Source organism: Atractosteus spatula, chromosome 11 (assembly GCF_055471065.1).
Source record: "Atractosteus spatula isolate fAtrSpa1 chromosome 11, fAtrSpa1.hap1, whole genome shotgun sequence".
In the NCBI taxonomy this organism is placed as follows: Eukaryota; Metazoa; Chordata; class Actinopteri; order Semionotiformes; family Lepisosteidae; genus Atractosteus; species Atractosteus spatula.
Genome location: NC_142716.1, coordinates 40,055,177 through 40,072,050, shown reverse-complemented (window position 1 = coordinate 40,072,050; position 16,874 = coordinate 40,055,177). Strand labels below are relative to the sequence as shown.

At 38.6% G+C, this 16,874-nt stretch overlaps 1 pseudogene; it reads left to right on the top strand.

Moving 5' to 3' along the window:
- The first annotated feature begins 108 nt into the window (after positions 1-108).
- On the top strand, positions 109-16,667 carry LOC148824045 (uncharacterized; annotated as a pseudogene).
- The last annotated feature ends 207 nt before the right edge of the window (positions 16,668-16,874 follow it).

Here is a 16,874-nt window from a genome sequence, read left to right as displayed (position 1 = left end):
TCAAAGATATCTGTTTTCTCTGTTTTCTGGATTTACGTCCCTATCCTCACCTATGGTCACGAGCTTTGGGTAGTGACAGAAAGAGTGAGTCTGTGGGTCCAAGCAGAAATGAGGTTTCTCTGTATAGCTGCTGGGCTTAATCTCATGGTAAGGAGCCTGGCAAGGACTCTGGAGTATCCACTGCTCCACCAGAGAGAGAGGAGCCTCTTGAACTTGTGTTTACTTTGTCTCTTTTTTTACCTTTACTATGAGTTAATTACTATAATTCTGTTTGCTTTTAACAGAGTAAAGAAGCTGAATGAAGAAGAGGCCTTGTACTTAAGAAATTCATACAATATGAGATTCAACATGAAATATTCTGGTAAAAGTGTTTTGTGAATAAAATATTTTAGCTTCAACTTCATGTTTTGTGTTTTCTAGAATACTTATACAAATATCTAAAAAAGCCTTTAACAACTTTGAAATAAAAATGAATATGTTTCATACGGTTAAAAGAAATAAAATGCCCACTCTCTCTAAAATTATATTTCAAAGAAAGGTGTTTTCAGCACTGAAACATGGTACGCTTGAGAATTAGCAGATAAATTATCAATTTGAATTGGTTTTGGTCTGCAGATACTATCAGAATCCTGCCACATGCTCTTTAACCTGAGAATCTCAGGAAGGTTTTCCTTTGACACCACTTGTCCTAAATTGACATTTAAATAAAATGTGAACCATTACAGGACTATTCCTTTTTTCTGCTGAGATATTTCTATATCAGTAACCTGAAGAACTACTATACTTCCAGTAAGATCAATTTATTATATTTCCCAAATGCATAATTAATTTTAAGGTCTAAAATGAAAAAAATGTTAGCAAACAAATTAACAGATCCAACCATTCCAAATGAGCGAGGGATACTGCATTAATTTGCAGTGCACGGGCGGCAGGCTACCGCAGAGTACTGCAGGGTGCAATAGTTTGTAAAACCGCCAGGTGGAGCATTGAAAGCTTATCGTGGCATGTGAAGCATTTGGGCTGTTGCCAGAAAATGCCTGGTTTAGAATCCCGGTCAATGCTGAGGGACAATCATTTTCCGATTACAGAATTTAAGTTGTACTGTATACTGTTTACACTTTTAATCATTTTAAACTGTGTATTACAGCATGTTAAAAATTAAACTGATTAAAAAGTAGGTATATTTTGTAAAAGCAAGATTTTATGCATCAAAGTCTTTAACTTGGTAACTTACAGTGGGTTATGGTTTTAACGTGCTTTTTCTAACATTATAAAGTTTTTGTAGTGTACTTAATACAAAGTTAGAATGTGTTATCCTTTTCTTAGAACACGTAGTAAGAACACCACTTGCTGTTATTGTAAAAAAGTTATATTGATTTAATACCACTTGATAGTTATAGTAACATGGAATCATGTAACTAAGCAGTTAAAATAACACAAGCGGATGTTTTTAAAACATTAAAAAAAAAACTTTTATTGTCCTTATAGTGGTAATAGGCAATGGACTGTAATGTAGCATGCTGCAGCCAGGCGGTTCAAAGCCCGATCAGAGAATTACTTTTGGTTTGTTTCAAACACAATGCTGAATACATAAAAATAGTCCACTATTACAGCTTATTGTGAACGCAATGTGTCTCTTTCAGGTTTACATCCGAATTGGGAAAATCTATATTTTGTCTTAATCCAAATTTTAGCAGTCAGTAATCAGCCAACAATTTAACTTTAAATGTAAGACTTTAAACTGTATCTTGTACTGTACAGTACTGCGCAGTCCAAACACTTCCTGGGAGACTGTTGCAAAACTGGCTCTGGCGTGAGTGTGTGAATCTGGAAGAATTATTATACGAGATGGTTTCTTCATTAAGGATTTCTTCACGGAATTCTTTAAGTTAAAGAAAGGAGGGAAGAATGGTTATTTTCACAATTGCCAGTAACCGGAAAACAGCTTATCAATATGCTGATACCGTACCATAACAATGAAGACAAGACAGACAGGTTACACTTTTAAGAGAGCCAGTGACTCTCTCTGTTGTTTACTAATGTACACGACACAAAATATTTTAGACCAAAGGCCTCGCTTATTAAACTCCAAGATCCTGACAGATTTGACTTTGCATTCCCCTCCTTTAGCTGAAACGGAAAAATAAATCATACAGTAAATTTATTGGAGTGTGCTCTGTTTTATTAACAGACATCCGACTCAAGCCTGTGTCGTACAGTGATATACACATGGGTAATGTCACTCCCATTAAACACTGTACTTATCGCGCAAATGCTGCTAAACTAGAAGCATTGCCGAAGGTGATATACTTTACATTATTTACTGGAGCGTGGTTTAGTTCAAAGAAGAACGTCTGTGAAGTCCTGCTGTTTAGTGGTACCAGACATTTATGGGATGTCACAGTTCTGTACAGATTACAGAAAAGTGAACGCTGAAACTCCACCGGACATCATATGTACTGTTTAACTATAAGCAAGGACTGATGCGCTGTTCTCTTTTGGGAGGGTTATTCCCTGGAAATTAGACACAAGAAGGGCGATGTTGGATAATGTTGTGTGGCTCTAGGGGAATTTTTCTGTAAACTGAAGATTCATAGAGATACATTGTGTATCATCTCTTTTTACACTTGTACAGTAAGACCGTTCCAATGTTAATGCGATATGGAAAATATTATTAATAATATTTATAATGAATGACCATGGACGAACTGTAAACTGAAGAGTTACACAGAAGACAAGTCTCAATCTTGTCTTCTCAGCTTGGAATGTAACCTTTAGAGCGATCCTTTTGGCTATATTTTCTATGTAGCGTGATGTGTAAAATAGTTTGTTATTATTGCCAACACGATGTGCCTCACTAGGCATTCAGAACATCGACAGTATATTTTGTCTTTATACAAATTTCAGCAACAAGAAATTTAAGATCTTGAACAAGCCCCCAAATATACTATAACCCCATTATAGTTACAACAAGGTGAAGTAAACATTTTTTCAAGAAAATCAAAAATAAGAAACAATGGTATGTCCCTACCTTCCTACCATTGCATGACTTTAAAAGCTTAAACTTGAACACAAATCCAAAACGTTTTAAAACAGAAGCTGTTAACTCTACTTCACACCTGCATGCCAAGACCACAGTGTGTCCAGCAGCTCTTTTGTATGGATTACACTATGAATCCCTGAGGTATACCATCCAAGGCATCACTGGAGCATAAAGAGTCAAAGATCCTTCGTGTCCAACTGGAATCGAACCAAATTAAGTCTGAAGTGGACAGAAAGATTGCTGAGAAGGATGAGGAAATTAAACAAATAAAGAGAGACAGCCAAAGGATTGTGGATTCCATGCAGAGCACTCTTGATGCAGAGGTTAGGAGCAGAAATTATGCCTTGAGAATTAAGAAGAAGATGGAAGGAGATCTCAATGAGATGGAAATTCAGCTGAGCCACGCCAACCGCCAGGCTGCTGAAGCCCAGAAACAAAAGAAGAATGTCCAAGGACAACTCAAGGTATGGAGTTGGTATCAGACATCAGAGTCAATTGTTAAGGTGGCATTAATTAGTACAATACTCAAAAACACATTTTATTCAGGATGCTCAGCTGCACCTGGATGATGCCCTTAGAGGACAGGAGGACATGAAGGAACAAGTTGCCATGATGGAGCGCAGGAACAACCTGATGCAGGCTGAGATTGAGAAACTGAGGGCTGCCCTGGAACAGACTGAGAGAGGCCGCAAAGTGGCTGAGCAGGAACTGCTTGATGCCAGCGAGTTTGTGCAGCTGCTGCACTCCCAGGTGACAAAAGTTAAACTTTCTAACAAACAGTAAAATCTGATCTTTAATTTGATATTACTTGCTTTTATTTTAATTTATAAATATAAATGTTAGACTGACAGTGAAGGTGGTATTTGGACTATATTGACGTTTACTACAGATGTTCTCATTGTCTCGGAACTCCAGCTTGATCAACACCAAGAAGAAGCTTGAGAGTGACATTGCTCAGCTCCAAGGTGAAGTTGATGACACCATTCAGGAAGCAAGAAATGAAGAAGAAAAGGACAAGAAAGCTATCACTGATGTGAGTTATAGAAAATATTGTTGTTTCCTATTACATTTTCATCTTTTTTTTTTGCTTATATTAAAGTGCTGGATAACCAACTACAAATTATGTACTTAAAATTTCTGTTACATTTCAGGCTGAAGAGGAGCTGAAGAAGGAGCAGGACACCAGCGCTCACCTGGAGAGAATGAAGAAGAACCTGGAGGTCACAGTGAAGGACCTGCAGCCCTGTCTGGATGAGGCTGAGCAGCTGGTAATGAAGGGTGGAAAGAAACAGCTCCAGAAGCTGGAGGCCAGGGTAATCTGGGTGGGATGAACACAGACCAATTTATACAAATACAGTGATAGAGCTTGTTTTCGCATTTGATTGGATTTGTAGGTGCGTGAGCTGGAAAACAAACTTGAAGCGATCAAAGGCGTGGAGCTGAGGCCATTAAAGGTGTTAGAAAATATGAGAGAAGAGTCAAGGAGGTCACCTACCAGGTAACATACTGATTTCTTCCCATAATCTCCTCTAATGAAAAAAAATAACATTTGTGCAGTATTCAGTTTTGAAAATCACTGTGTTTTCTTCTCTACAGTCTGAAGAGGACAAGAAGAATTTGAACCGACTCCAGGATCTGGTCGATAATCTGCAACTGAAAGTAAAGACTTACAAGACACAGGCTGAGGAAGGTGTAAGTCATGGTTTTAACAAGCTTTTATTACTTACTTTCCTACACCACAAATTAGAACATTATATTTCAAATACATCTTTTTCCATTTCAGGAGGAACAGGCCAACTGCCATCTCTCCAAGTTGAGTAAGGAAGAAGCAAAGGAACGTGGTCATATTGCTGAGGGCCAGGTTAACAAGCTGAGAGCCAAGAGCTGTGACATGGGCTCTAAGGTAAATTGAAATTATAGGTGGATGTTTGTACTTTTCTTAGATATAGATTATACATTATCGTTTTTGTGCTACTCATAAAAATATGGGAGGACAGCATGTGGGTAGCATTGCTCGGGTATATCTCTCCTCTAATGAAGAATGCAAATGATTCTATCATTACAAAGCTTTCCTTTTTACATACTAATTGTTCTGGGTGTGAGCTGTAAAATGAAAAATATCATTCAAAACATATTTTAATATTTATATACTTATTGTAGAAAAATATGATTATGCACATAAATTGTGCAGGAGAAGAAAAAGAAAACTGGACATTTTGCACATCCAAATCTGAGGTCATGGCTCTCTCTCAGAAAAAAGTGGATTGCTCTCTCCTGGTGATGGGAGAATAGCTGCTCCAAGTGGATTAGTTTAATACGTCAGGGTCTTATTCAGTATTAGGGGTAGAGAGGTTTGCAAGAATGTCCAGCTGTGAGAACTGGTGCAGCTGCTGCAGCATTGCAGCCACTGTATGAACCATGATTGTGAAGCTGGAAATGACTTTTTGGACAAAGATCTCTGTTTTCCAGTTGATCTATGTCCCTATCCTCACCTATGGTCATAAGCTTTGGGTAATGACTGAAAAAAAGAGATTGCCAGTCCAATCAGCAAAAATGAGAGTCTTTGTAGGGCTGTTGAGCTTACTCTCCATGGCATGGTGAGGAGCTTGTCAATCCAGGAGGACTTTGGAGTAGAGTCTCTGCTCCACCTAATAGAGAGAAGCCAGTTGAAGTAGTCTAGTGTCTAGATGCTTCCTGCTGGAGGTGTACCGGACACATCACATCACATTACATCACATCACATCAAATCAAAGTTTATTTATCAAATGCACAACAATAGGGCGTGCAGCAGTAGTTGCTGGCAATGAAATGTCTTTTTCTGCGAGCTCACAAGAATCACAAGAATCACAAAAATCACAAAATTGAGGTTACATTTTTTTAAATTGAATAAAACTCAATATGAGTAGAGCTGTTATGTGTCCATGGTGTATGCAATATATACATGTAGTGCAGTTATGCTGAATACAGTGAAAACTGTGTGTCCATGTAGCCAATACAGGTGATTTGCTAAAGGAGCTGCAGGTTGGCTATTTAGCAGTCTTATTACCTGGAGGTAGAAGCTGTTCCGTAGTCTGTTGGACTTGGACCGAATGCTTTGGTACCGTTTACCGGACAGTAGGAAGGAAAACAGTTTGTGACTGGGATGACTGGGGTCCTTGAGAATGGACCTGGCCTTCTTCAGATATCTAGCTGAGTAGATATCCTGGATGCTTGGTAGCTCACAGCTGGTGATAAGCTGCGCTGACTTCACCACCCTCTGCAGTACTTTACGATACCGTACCAGGCAGTGATGCAGCCAGTCAGGATGCTCTCAATAGTGCACCTGTAGAAGTTGGCCTGGATACAGTATGTGACGGCATGCCTAACTTCTTTAGCCTGCGGAGAAAGAACAGGCGCTGCCGTGCTGTCTTGACCACGATGTTGGTGTGGTGGGTCCAGGTTAAATCCTCTGAGATGTTAATTCCCAGGAACTTAAAACTGCTGACCCTCTCCACTGTAGTCCCATTGATGTAAATACTGTAGGTGTGTGGTCTCCTCCCTGATGTTTTCTATAGTCCACAATCATCTCCTTTGTCTTACTGATGTTAAGAGAGAGGTTGTTCTCCTGGCACCATGCTGCCAGGGTTTCAACCTCCTCCCTGTATGCAGACTCCTAACCATTTGTGGTCAGGATCCCACAAGGAAGAGAACTCGGGACAGACCCAGGACACCCTGGACAAATTATATCTCTCAGTTTGCCTGGCAGTGCCTGGGAGTCCTGTAAAATGAGCTAGAGACTGTTGCTGAGGAAAGCGAAGTCTGGTCTGGCAGCCTTTTACCACCAAAACTTTCACCAGGAGTAAGCAGTTAGAAAATGAGATAAGATACAAGTGGTCTGTGCTGAGGTCATTCACACCATCTAGCCAGTTTCATAGTAGTTTGTTGATCCTAGATCTCATCCAGCCATTTCTTGATAGAATCCAGCATACTGTAGCTTGTAGCTTGTTCTATAGCCCTGGCGTAGGGGTAAGGAATGCCTCCTGTTCTTGGTTTTAAAATGTTCTTCAGCATACAGTAGTTCACACTTTCTCCCTCTGGCTTGTGTTTCACTATATTTCCAAATAACTGTAATTTCCAACTTTTATGAATATTGTATTTGAATTTTGTTTTTACTTTTTCTTTTCTAGTTTTTAGCTTTAGTATGAGATAATTAAATTCTGTTTTCTTTTCACAGAGTAAAGAAGCTGAGTGAAGAAGAGGCCTTCATGAGTTTCAACGTGAAATATCCTGCATTAAAAGTATTTTCTGAATACAATACTAAAGCTTCAACTTCAAGTTTTGTGTTTTCCAGAATGCATATACAAATATCTAAAATATCAAAACCTTTAACAACTTAGAAATGAAAATTAATGTGTTTCATATGGTTAACAGAAATTAAATGCCTGCTCTCTCTAAAATTATATTTCAAAGAAAGGTGTTTTGGGAACTGAAACATGGCACACTTGACCCTAAGCAGATAAATAATGAAGTTGGATTGGTTTTGGTCTGCAGATACCATCACAATCCTGCCACAGGTTCTTTAGGAAGATACAATTACTGCCTTTGACACTACTTGTCCTAAACTGACTTTCAAATAATACTGTATATTAACCATTATAGGAATATCCCTATTTTGTGTCTTGGGACATTACAATATTAGCAAATTGAAGAACTACAGTACTGTATTTCCTGCAAGATCAATTGATCATATTTCCCCAATGCATCATGAATTTTAAGGTGTTAATGGGAGAAAAGTTAGCAAACAAATTTAGCATAGTCAAAATATGCCAAGTTCTCATTCACTGGAAATTAAGTTATCCCCTTAAAATGTAATTGTTTCAGCATAATAATCAGCAATTCCCAGTGAATTATTAAATAAAATTACACATGATTTTCCACGCAATTCTCAGTGAATAAATATGAAGCTCATTTTGTTCATACAATTTGCCATATTCAACATAAATTAACCAAGAATGAGTAGTTCTTTGAAAGTAAGACACCACTATGTCAGCACCATAAGACATCTAACATATGACCACCATAACCTCTAAATGTAAAATTATAGGAAGTCACCCCTGTTATATACTGTATACAGCATCTTTTGGTTAGTATAACATATTGTAAATGCAGCAATTAAAAGTCTATTATAATTCTGTATATTATTGTATTATTAGGTCTATGCAACAAAGAAGCCTATTGCCTGAACTGATTTTTATCCCTAACCACAGCTTTTTATATTATGATAATATGCATGGGAACTTCAATTAGTAATTAATTTATTATCTGTGTTCAGGATTCTACTTGCTCTTCTCTTCTAATCCCCATGTAAAATAGCAGTAAAATGAGTAAATGAGTATTCAAAACTATACTGTGAACATTAAAATTATATTTAAACAATTAATTAAAAATATTCTTAGTAACAATGTCAGATGTTAATGAACAAAACCCAATGCAATAACAGAACAGAAATTGTTTATATTTGTTAGTGGCAACACTGTCTTTCTTAATTTGGTATCTCTTTTAAAATAAGAAAGTAAATAGTCAAGAAAGTAAACATGCTATACATGCTATAGTCAAGAAAGTAAACATGCTCACACCTGAAGAAGGCTCCACGGCCGAAACGTTGTGTTCTCTTTCTTCTTTTTTTCAGCATGGAATAAACCTATTACTTGTTCCTTTGCAGCCTACGCATGGTGACGCAGCTACCCACCTGAAATGCTATACCTTAAACACTTTCTGCATATTAAACCACAAAATTCAAATTCACTCTAGGAGAATGAAAATATCCTCAGCAGTTAAACTAGGTTTGCCACCCTTGCAAATATCACATAAAAGTATACTTTTATTTCGAATTACAGCTTTTTCAATTCATTTACATTTCTTTTCTCATGTGGGATTCTTCTAATATTTTCCCTGCATATTCATTAAACCCACATCAACTTCCATTCCCAGAGAACGTTTTCTCAGATATGTAGGTCAAAACCGACCTACAGTACCACTCACTGACCAAGCTGTGTGTAGCGGCAGAAGGGATGTGAATCCTGTATTGTTGCTTTATCAGTACAATGGTCTTCTAAGTGACTCATCTGTCACCTCTTCATTCTAAATTAATCTAATTTTCACTGAAATTTTGAAAGCATTTGCAACAACAAGCTGACCTTCAGATAAAACAAGCACAATTCTTATCTATTTATATATGCAATATTTACATTTTCAAATTGAAAAAAGAAACTTCAGATGTTCAGAAAATATTTACATACATAAAAATAAATAGAAAACAGGGATGAACCAAATACAGATGGGATTTTATACATACAGGAGATAAGATTTGTATGTCAGCAACAAAAGATGAGCCCTGTAAAGATTATTTAAAAGGGCTTAATCAAAATTCACTTGGCAGTCTGTTTCCTTAAGAAATGCACACCAGATAATTTTAACCTAGTTTCAAGATTTTCTGTATTCTTTGTACAACTAAGCCATTTTAATGTAAAATCACTTATATAGTAAACCCTTTTGAATCCTGTTGTGTTATTTGAGGAGATTGGCAAAACATTTTGGACAATTAATAAATGCACCTTTACAGTACTACAGCAAAATTACATGAAATAGTTATCAAATTGTAAAGGGCTTACCTTTTATGATGAACATGAAGGAAAACGCAACTGCCAAATTCCCTTCATCTGGAACAAAAGACAAGAATAGCTCATATAGGTATCTGAATATTCCTATTAAACTGAAATACTGCATGAAATCATTTTAGTAATGAAGACTGTTGTTTGAATACAACATACTTACTACAGTACTACATTTCAAATCGGACATCTAAGGGCTGTTGAAAACAACCTGTTGCATCAACAGACTCTCAGAAGGGTTGGACAAACTCCCTATCACAGCTTTTATATGGACACATTAGACACATAATTGGTCATCATGGCACAATTTTCTATTTTTGGAAACTTCACTTGCACATGTCAAATTTAATTTGCTCATATTACCAAATAAATTATACTGTCATCTACAGTATATGAATCAGATCCATCAACCCATGTGACTTTCATTATGAATGACACATGTATTTTTGAAACCCCTGATAAGTTCCAAGTTCTAGCTCATGAATTTTTTTTTTCTGGAAAATGTATCTACCAGATGGATTTGACTGTGGCAATCAAACTGTTGGCAAACAAACTGTTGATGCAGCAGAGCTGAACCAGAGCACTTGATATAAAAATGATCTCTTGACTATGTGTTAACCGACACACATTTTAGAAAGTATTAAAGATATGGTTACTTCTTATTTTACTCATATCTGAGATGACATGGATGCCCTTAAAGAAATATTGTACCACTTAGGCTTAACAGAGAGCCTGTAAAATGAAAACAGTTGCAATACATAATTAAATTTGCCAAAATATATTAAAATGAAAATGAAATCCATTAGTGCTTCAAATTAGAATATGTTGAAAAACTTTCTCTCTGTCCAATTGTTCATGAAGTTCTATCAAAACAACTTTAAACATTAAATATAAAACAACACTCTAGCTTTTTTGAAGAAATTATATACAAATGTCTTCCTGTGATTTTTCTCAGCTTTATTACGCGCAATCCACAAAAAGTGGAAAATATCTGTCTGCTGAATTGCTGTTCACATTCACAGATGCAAAAGCAATGAAAAAGTTAATTTTGCTCAAAGATGGGAAAGCATACAAAACAGATATATTTTCCCAGAGCCAGACTGTATCATCTTCACCATCCTTAAGTTACAGATATGATTTATATCCTTAAAAGGGGATCTGATAAATAGTTTAAAATAAAATGCAAGGATTTAAATGACATGCTGATATTGCCTTGAACCAAAAGAACACTACAAAATTAAAATGGACAGAAGTCCATTTTACAACACCACATCATAGAAACTGTTTGTCAAATTACATTTTATTTCTTACTGACAAATTGATTAAAGCATGTATAAGAATATCTAAATATAAATAATTGTAGATTAAATTGATTATTTAATAAAAAATGCTGGAATAGAACATATTAAAAGGCTCTCATTTTGAAATTGATCAATTAAATTATAGTAAGATAGATAATACTGTCTTCTCAGTCCTATAAAATATTCTTTGGTTATGTCAAAAATGCAACACACATTGCAAAACATCAAGTGTACTCGTAAGAAAGAGTCTTCAAAAGAGGTGACTTGGGGAAAGAAAGATGAAATGGAGACCTACACTTTCTTGATGAGATAAGTAGTACGAACATTCTGACTTTTTGGAATAAAGAATTGACAGTGTTGCTCTTTAACACTCTAAATTAAAAAAAAAGTCTTAGAACATGCAGTTTCTTTCATTCTCAAAGACTAATAAATCAGTCTACCTATTTGTACAAGCAACATACCTACAGTAACTGCTGGTGAAAAACTGTGACACACTTTTGTCGTATTACTAAATGGCTGTTCTTAGCAATTGGTACAGTACCACATAAAATTAAAACAGAATATACATTTCAACTGCTTTGTTTTTAGTGCAGGTTAAAGAAAGAATTCTGTAGCACCTCCAGATGCCCCTTGCTGGCTATGTATTTTGAACTCACACGAAGGGGCAGAGAAACTGGGACTGTATGTATCGGTTTGGTTATCATCAAAGAACTGATTAAAAATAGGGATGAGCAGGTTCTTGAGTGGTTCAACCAGTAATGGCATTCGTTTGAGCACAATTACAGCTCTATAGACGTCATTGTTTAGAACCTGGGCAATGTCACTAGCATTGCAACCACGGTACAGTGGGGAATATTCCAGGGTACATTTAGCTTTCCTGTAAACAGTGACTTCCTTGACTTGACTAAAGTGAACAAAACTAACTCACCTATGAGACATTGTGGAGCTCACAATGTGTCAAATGATAGATGATTCTGACAGTTACACGCATTGGAGGAAAAGAGAGCTGTCTAATTATGTACTGTAAAATGATGACATTAAACTTATCAGATATAGTACCTTTAATAACATATTATTTGTAGGTACTTTGCACTAAAACAATCAAAACACTACATAAATACAATAAAGAGAATTAAAAGAGAATAAAAGTGAATTTAAAGAAATTCTTCAAAGACAGCAAAGCTTATTAGGTGTGAACATTTAAATTCCGGCACATTTAATTTTATTATTAATAATCTTTATTGTATACCACACTTTTAATAACTCAGTATTGAAGTAACTAGAGCTTTCACAAATTATTAGCCTACAGAAATGATCATCAGTAGGTATTTTGCAATATATCAAGAGTATACAAATACTGTACAGTAAACAGAATTAAATGCCAGAATACAAAAGTGAGTTTTAAAACTCTGTTAGGATAGGAATTGGGAGATTCTTCGATCCTTGTTCTGGGAACATAAAGTAGGCCAATGCGCAATTTATATTGACAGGTAGTATAATGAATAGTTAACAGGTCAACCCATGTGAGTGAGGAGCCAACCCATTTTATCCCTTAAATACATTGTATGTACAGTAGCAGTATTTTATTTAAGTGTGAACTCAACATGAAACATGATGTGACCGTTGCAGTTCCACTCCCTCTGCCACCCCGTTCCGTCCCACAGCACCTGGGGCGCGAACCCGGGTCTCCAGCGTAATGCAACAGGGAACCAGCAGCATGAGCTAAAGGAGACCTCCCTCAGCCCAGGCAGCTGAGGTCCCTGCAATGTGCAGTGAGGGCGCTGACATCACCATATCCGAACTAGCTCCGCTACACCCTCCCCTGCTGACTTCGCCTCGGTGAAGGACACTCCCATCCGAGTCACGGCACCAATGTGACCATTGCAGTTCCACGCGGTCTCGTTTACGTGCCGCAGCACCTGGGGCACGAACCCGGGTCTCCGGCGTAACACAACAGTCCCCGTATCCAAACTAGCTCCGCTACAATGGACAAGGATTGTAAAATAGGTATATCTTTATATATATATTATATTATATTATATATAATGCTCTTAATTTCAGTTAGGATCTGAGCAGATTAGTTCTGAACATTGTAAGATGACCAGAGGAAGGGTCATCCAGGACAGGTATTTCAGGAACGATCTGCTCACTATACTTGACTTAGACCTGACCAAGATGGCCGCTAAGAGAAACCAGCTGACCCACAGATGGAAAGGGCTCAGTCCGAAAAACAACGAGACACAGGTGTGTCTCATCAGGAAACAAAATATATATGCCCTGGAAACAGTGAACCGGCACGGAAGCCAGTAGGTGAATGCGTTTTGGAGGAGATAGTGGAATTCGGTTGGTGTTGGTACAGATTTAAGGATAACCGATTTACGGAAGAAATAAAGGATTATGGTTTACGGTTTGTGACTTGGATACGGCGCGGATTTGTGGAACTTTACGGACTTTGGAATTCGGACTGAATAAGGATGGAGAGAATGGATTGAGGACTGGCTTGGAAGATGGACGAACTGGAGAAACGGAGAAAAACTCCACGAAAATAAAAGAAGAGAGTGAGTACTTTTGTCTCTATTACATAAACCTTTCCTCTGGAGGCACCACAATTGGTAGAGGATGCGGGCAACCCGCTGATCGGGACTAAGAATTGTGGAAATAAAAAGTTGATTTTTTTTTCTCTCCTTCTCTCTCGGTTTGTGTGTGAACTCTCGCTAAGGAAAATAGAACAATTGATACAACAATTATCCAAAGCCACCCTAACCCAGTTCCAGGCTTTAAAAGGACAACAAGAAGCTATACAGGCACAGCAGGAGGCTAATAAAATTCAAACTGAGACGAATCAACGAATTATAGAAGAACAGAATTTGGTGAGAGAGGAATTGCAAAGATTAGGAGAGGAAATTAGACAGTCCTCAGTAACAGGGAGAGAACCCAGTAAGATAGAAGAAATTGGGCTTCAAAAGATGACAGAGCTTGATGATGTGGAAGCATACTTAACAACTTTTGAAAGAACTGCTGCCAGGAATGCATGGCCCAGAGAGCAATGGGCAGGGAGATTAGCACCTTATTTAATTGGGGAAGCCCAAAAGGCTTATTATGATTTAAAAAAAGAGGATGCTGAGAACTATGAAACTCTAAAAAAGGTGATCTTGGCGAGATTAGGGGTAACAACGGCGATACGAGGAGTCCGGTTTCAAATGGAAGTATCAAATGGACAAGCCCACTAGATCTCAGATGTTTGACCTGGTACATCTGGCAAAGAAATGGCTTCAGCCAGAAGAACTAAACTTCGGGGCAAGTGGTAGAAAGAGTAGGATTGGATCACTTTGTGAGGAGTCTGCCTGTTCACTTGAAAAGAAAAGTAAGTGTTGGGGATCCCCAGACATTAGACCAGGCGGTTGATTTAGTGGACCGACAACATGCCACTGAAGCCTTGATTAAGGAAGAAAGAGGGGAATTTCGAAAAGAGGAGAGGAGAAACCCCCAGAGTTCGGGGAATGGAATGAAGTTTCAGTCACTAAAGTACAGGGACTATCGAGGTCCACCACAATTTAAGACATATTTTCAGGAAAGATCGGTTCAAAGGCCCCGACCATGGAAAGAGTCCTGTAGATGCTTTAAGTGTCATGAAGAGGGACATCTGGCCAGTAATTGTCCCAACTTGTGTGAACCTATGCTAGTGGACACCAGAGAGGAAGCAAAGTGCCACTACCTCGCGGCAAGCGTCCGTCCTGTGAGGATCCCCACATTGCTAAAATCAGGACAGGGGAAAAGCCTGTCGAGGCCCTGTTAGACTCTGGAAGTATGGTGACCCTGGTGACCTCTACAGCACTACCTGAAGGAACCAAGTTCAGGCAAGCGGAGGGGATACCTATTACGTGCATGGGGAAACTAAGGTGTATCCATCTGTGAAAGGTTCCATTTCTACAGAACTGGGAATGTATAGTTCGACTGTAGGGGTGGTTGAACAATTGCCTTACCCTGTGGTGTTGGGACATGACTGTCCCCACTTTCTCCAAATTTTGAATGCTGTCCAGTTGGCTAGGGAAAGTCCACTCCCCTGTCTGGGAGATTCGGACGATAACACAGATTCCCCTGGAGAGGCAGACCAACCGGAAGAAGGCTCTGAACTTGGAGATGAGTTCCTAAATATGGATTTACTGGACTGGGAGCCCCCAGAACATCGAGGTAGGTTTGGGACGGCCCAGGTGGAAGATGGGAATTTAAGACATGCATGGGGACATGTAAGAAAAATTGAGGGAAAGTTGTGTAATAATAATAGTACCCTGAGTTACCCTTATTTTATGGTTAAAGACAATCTCCTCTATCTGGTGCAGAAGAGGGAACAAGAAGTGGAGCAACTCCTCATTCCCTGAGCCTACCAGTCGAAACTCCTTAGCTTGGCCCATAGCCACCTCTTGGGAGGACACCTGGGCGTGAAGAAAACAGCTGAGAGACTACGTTCTCAATTTTCCTGGCCCGGAATATACAAGGCCATAGAGAGATATTGTCAGGAATGCCCAGAGTGTCAGAAAACTGCCCCACAACCTTATTATACAATAAAAACCCTCTGATTCCCCTCCCAATTATAGATACTCCTTTTGAACTGATTGGGATGGACTGAGTGGGACCCCTGATTAAAACTACAAAGGGACATCAGTATATACTGGTAATAGTGGACTATGCCACGAGGTACCCCGAAGCCATTCCTCTGAGAGCAGCTACCGCCAAAAACATAGCTAGAAAGCTAGTGCAAATTTTCTCTAGAGTGGGAATCCCTAAGGAGATCTTAACCGATCAAGGGACTCCTTTTATGTCAAAAGTCATGCAAGACCGAAGTAAGCTTTTGGGTATTCATAAAATCAGAACCTCGGTATATCACCCACAAACAGACGGACTAGTGGAGCGCTTTGATAAGACCCTGAAAAGCATGCTGAGGCCATGCAAAAGGACGGCAAAAATTGGGATCAATTGCTCCCTTATCTAATGTTTGCTATTCGAAAAGTACCACAGGCCTCGACTGGGTTCTCTCCATTTGAGTTATTATACGCTCGGAGACCACAGGGCTTGTTAGACCTGGTCAAAGAGTCCTGGGAGCATCAACTTTCACCGTTACAGACTGTCATTGAACATGTGGAACAAATGAGGAAAAGGATAAACATTGTTGTTCCCATTGTGAAGGAAAATCTGGAGAAGGCCCAGGCGCAACAAAGGCAGATTTATAATAGGGGAGCTATTGTGTGAGAATTTCAGCCGGGGGACAAAGTATTGCTATTAGTCCCGAACCCGGAATGTAAATTCCTGGCCTCCTGGCAGGGGCCTTATGAGGTGGTGGAAAAAGTGGGTCAGGTCACTTATAAAGTTAAGCAACCTGACAAACGACGACAGCATCAGATCTACCATGTGAATTTACTAAAGAGATGGCATGGTGCAGAAGTTCTGCTCACCCACTTCTCCCCTGACCCTTTGGAAGAAGAAACTGGTGCTGTCGCCGTGGGGGACCTGGCTCAGGCGCAGAAGCAAGAATTACAAGAGTTCCTATCGCAAAACAAAGATGTTTTTTCCCGAAGACCTGGTCGAACTCACCTCATTCAACATAAGATTATCACGGAACCAGGAAAAAGGGTAAGACTGCCTCCCTTTCGAGTACCTGAAGCCAAAAGGAAATGAATTAAGGAAGAGGTAGAAAAAATGTTAAGAATGGGGATAATAGAAGAATCCCATAGCGTGTGGGCTAGTCCCATAGTACTGATACCCAAGCCAGATGGAACTATTAGGTTCTGTAATTTCAAAAGGTTAAATGAGATCTCGCTGTTTGATGCATACCCTATGCCTCGTATAGATGAGCTAATCGAGCGATTAGGTAATGCTCGATAT